Below are 4,937 nucleotides of genomic sequence, written 5' to 3' on the forward strand. Positions count from 1 at the left end.
CCAGGAAGGACATGAACCTGCGGCTCAGGTGACAGTGCCACCAGGAAGGACATGAACCTGCGGCTCAGGTGACAGTGCCACCAGGAAGGACATGAACCTGCGGCTCAGGTGACAGTGCCACCAGGAAGGACATGCACCCACGGCTCAGGTGACAGTGCCACCAGGAAGGACATGAAACTCACAGCTGATAAAGGATCGGGGAGGCCCCAACCGGCTAATGTCATATGAGGACCCACCCAGGGGTACAACTGAGAATAGAACTTAAAACTTCAATAGATGATTTCTAACTATTCACTAATCATGAAACTGTGGATTAATTATCAAGTTTACAAAGCAAAACTACATCTAATCAAGAGTAAGGACATATTCATCCAAAATTCTGGCAATTATCTGAAAGAAGAAATAGGACTAATTGGAATTCTTCTAAACTGTGCTGTGTACTGGCAGAGTAAAGCCAGCATCTGAGATCTTTTCAGTGAGGAGAATTTTCTAGTTTACCATGCTACATTTCTGGAACACAGAATGTGACTCCTACCGAAATGTCTTTCCATGGTGCTGTGATGTGTGAATCTCGCAGACAGCAGGGTGAGTTTGCTCCAGTTCGAGAGCTTAGGAATATGGTTATATATAAATTCTCAATTTACTTCAGTCCTCACCAGTCTGTCACTGTGAATGAGGAACTGGGGTCTTTTCCTGGGTGTGGTCTATTCAGACTTTACATACAAACTAAACCTGGAAAATATGGAATTGGAGTGAATCTTTGGTGGGATTCTTCTGCACACTACTATTTTACAGCAGAGTCATGTGCAGGGAAATCAGAGAACCTTCTGTGAAATTAAAATAGTTCTCTGAGGTTGTAAAAAGGCTCGCTCAGAGCTGTCACTTGGCTGAGTCTGGGAATACCACCATGGACCACAGGCAGAAAGATCACTCCAGCGCCCTGGCTTTTGACTTGCTTCACAAATCAACACAAACCAGCCTTATTATAATAACAATCCAAATTTGCCGCCCAGCAGTTTTCGTCCACATCATTCACACTGCAGCATACAATTCATGCGACTTGTCAGGAAACAAATAATCACTGGTGGCGACTTCACTGGAAGAGACCGTCAGGAAGAAAATACTGTTTGAAAGACTAGCATGACAGCTCTGTGAAGAAAACGTGAGAAGTCACACCCAAACATGCGTGGTCACCGCAAAAAGTGTACAGTGGCAGTGAACACTCGTGGGCATGAGTGTGATCAAGGACAAGGTGCGGTGACAAGAAGATGGTTCATGGAGCAAAAGGAAGAGGCAGGAGACAAGCAGGGGCCAGCTGACCAGTAACTGGGCACTGTGCCCCGTCCCCAGGGGACAGGCCGGAGATACCTGAAGGAAGGCCCGCCGTGAGAGTGAGAAATACGTCGGCCTCAGCCACACAGAGAAAGGGGAAATGAGAACGGCATGAACGTGCAGAAACCGTGAATAAGTGCCATTCAGTTACTTGTGCAATGATATAAAATATAGAGGCTTTTTGCCCATAGTACTGGTAATTCTGGGGTCAGTGACTGGCCCCCGTTGGAGTTCCTCAGGTCCTGAATTGGTGTCGGGGAGCAACTGCCGCGGGGAGAGCCTCACCCAGGCCTGGAAGTGTTGAAATGTCCATGGGAAGCGGAGATCTCTGAGCTGAGGGGAACGTCCCTAACAACCCGGTAGCAACCTGTCCCCTATTAAAGGCTTCTGTCTTGGGAGAGCAAACGGAAGGGAATGGGTCAGGCTTTGAAGGCAAAGTAACTGCAGTTAGAGGCATGTGGAAAATTGGACAGAAGAATGGAGCAATAGTTTGGATCAAGGACTAAAGAATGAACACCAGAGATCTTCAGAAATTTGAATTAGATAATTGGCCTCAGCAGTCATGTGGGGGTGGGGACAGAGTTCATTTTTTAAGAGTTGGGTTTCCTGGCTCGGCGCCTATAGCTCAGCCGGCTAAGGCGCCAGCCACGTACACCTAAGGTGGCGGGTTCGAATCCCCAGCCTGGACCCGCCAAACAACAATGACGGCTGCCACCAAAAAATAGCCGGGCGTTGTGGCAGGCGCCTGTGGTCCCAGCTACTTGGGAGGCGGAGGCAGGAGACTCGCTTGAGCCCAGGAGTTGGAGGTTGCTGTGAGCTGTAATGCCACACCACTCTGCCCGGGGGACAGCTTGAGGCTCTGTCTCAAAAAAAAAAAAAAAAAAAAAAAAAAGAGTTGGGTTTCCAAGGAGGAACTCTGTTTCAACCTGGGCATAGTCTACAAGGAGGACTTGGAAGCCCAGGTTACTTAGTAAATCGCAGCTCATCACATAGGAAAACCATGATAGAAAATGACCCTGTCCAAAAATAAGAAAAAATTACAGCGACTGGAATGAAGAGAACGTCTATCCTACGCCAACATTTATAAAGCCCTTTCCGGGTACCACTTGTCTGCCAGCCTTCGCTGGGACCCCCATCAGCACCTGGGTGTGAGGTTTGGAGGCAGCAGCCGCAGCTGACTGCTCCCTGTGCGCCTGGCACCCCGTGAGGCGGGGGGGCCAGTTCCTGGCCCACAGATGTGGCTCATTGCTGTTGCGTCATCGGGTGCACAGACGCTGCTCTGTTCATCTCAGCTCAGTCAGGGCCTGGCGGTCCCTCGTCACCTGTGACTCACCTGAAGTCTGTCACTCTGCTCACTTCAGACCAGCTTGTCCACCTTGGGGTCTATATTGCTGGACACATCTCAGTCCCAGAAGCCCCTTTTGTCAGTCCCCACACCTTCCCCACCATGTCTCAGTACTGCTGAGACCCACTGAGCCACCCAGGAACTCAGGACGTCTAGGAAGGGAGAGGTGAGGAAATGAGAGCCCTGGCATCCACTTTTCTCCACCTCTTTTATTGATAATAACAATAAATACAGACGATACACACACATATATAATGTATATATATATATATCATTTTCTGATACATTTTAATACATATTTTATAGAATTGAAATGTTTTATTACATGTTAACATGATTAATATGTACCTGAAATTGCTGATTTCTCATAGCATATGGCAAAAGCCCACATTCCACTAATATGGAAATGAAATAAGTTATATAACTTATTTCATGCAATGTAAGTAGCTTTGGGCACTGTCCCCTCACCTGAGTATAAAAAAGGTCACTGAAGCTATCATGCTCTTGTAGGAGAAATGGGGGCTGCACGTGTTCTAATAAAATGTGAAGTCACTGTTTTATCCGTTATCTCCTTTGAAAGGAAACAAAGAATTAGGTATCATAATTAAAATTCACTGAAAACAAATAATCCCCAAGCACTAAAATATTAGGCAGATAAATTGATTTGAATCTATAATTGCACTTTCAAGAACCAACTATACAACACCTGTGCATGCTCTCCAAAGTTGGGCAATGCACTGTAAGTAATTTCATTCTAATAAAAAATCTTTGGATTAACTTATCCACATACTATACTAAAAAAAGCCCAACAAGGTTGCATAAACTATCTCAATTTCCTCACAGACTTTGAACATAAGCAAGATGTAAAATTTAAAAAAAAAAGTCTTAACACATACATTAATAACTAAAGTACAATGAAGTAGCATTCTAAATTGAAAAATCTTAACATGAATTATTTCCTTTGTACATGAAAATAAATTGCAAAACGCACAGTTATAACTCATTTAGAAACAATATAACTATAATAAGTGTATTTTGCTTCAAATATTAGCTTAGTAGAATATCAGTTTATTTTTATATGACAGGTACTGTGCTAAGTGCTGGACCCAGAAATGATGATGATGTATCCCTTACCCTAAGATCTTCCAGTTAAATGAGGAAGTCAGACGTGTAAAGAACTATTTATGCTATGATGGGATCCTCACTAACAGAGGACTGTACTCTGGAGCTATTTCAGAAACCATGTTACCCAACAGCATAATTTGTTAGGCTAGTTAGACCTTTATGGTTGGGGAGGTAGTTCAAGTTAATGAAATGAACAGTTACCTGACCCATACAGTTATTTAATTATGGCCAGCCTTGTTCTACGAAAATACCATAATCTAACACAGATGCATCTCCAAATTTGGATTATTATAATAAGGCTGCTCTGTGTTGATTTGTGAGCAAATTTTCCTCTTATTAACCACAAAGAATGTGACTACTTTGGTTTCTATATTTTGAATACTTTCTAGTCTTTTATAAGTGTTCTAAAAATTTTGAAAATCATATTCGATGACAAATAATCAGCTTCTTAGAATTCAGCTTTACAATACCTCGCCCAGAAATTATGTTTGTAACTATGTTGGTGAGGGTGGGTAGGAGGAGGATGAAGTAAGGCTTAGCCAAGATGGGCTTTATGTGTGCTAGAGTCAAGTACGGGAATGAGATGTCTGATGTATCAGGTCCACTGAGTATGGACAGGGAGGCAAGATCTACAAGATGAACAGTTTCTGCAATGCTGGTCCAGCTCAATCCAAAACAGCACTAGCTCTAGGAGAGATTCTGAGATGACTGCACAGGGAGACGGCATGTAGCCCCAACCATGGAGACGTTCAAATGCTGAGTATTTAAACAAGAAGGAAAATGAGGCCTTGGTTTTGGAGGGGAAGATACAGTAATGTTTCAAACTCAAATGACTGGCTCGTGGAGATAGCAACCTAGGGCCAGGGGCTGACGGCTACCACCAGGAGACAGAGGTGTTTTCAATGTCATGATGGATGTGTTACTTAGTTCAATGGAAGCATTTCACGTTGTATATCAAAGCAGTACCCTGAACCCAATAAATGCATCAATGTACAAAGTTATGATTTAATAAAAAGTAATTTAAAAAAAAAGAACTTTTTGGGCAGTGCCTGTGGCTCAAAGGAGTAGGGCGCTGGCCCCATATATTGGAGGTGGTGCGTTCAAACCTGGCCCCAGCCAAAAACTGCAAAAAAAA

The sequence above is a fragment of the Otolemur garnettii genome, unplaced genomic scaffold, assembly GCF_000181295.1.
Source record: "Otolemur garnettii isolate 467f Iridium unplaced genomic scaffold, OtoGar3 scaffold00200, whole genome shotgun sequence".
NCBI classification, from domain to species: Eukaryota; Metazoa; Chordata; class Mammalia; order Primates; family Galagidae; genus Otolemur; species Otolemur garnettii.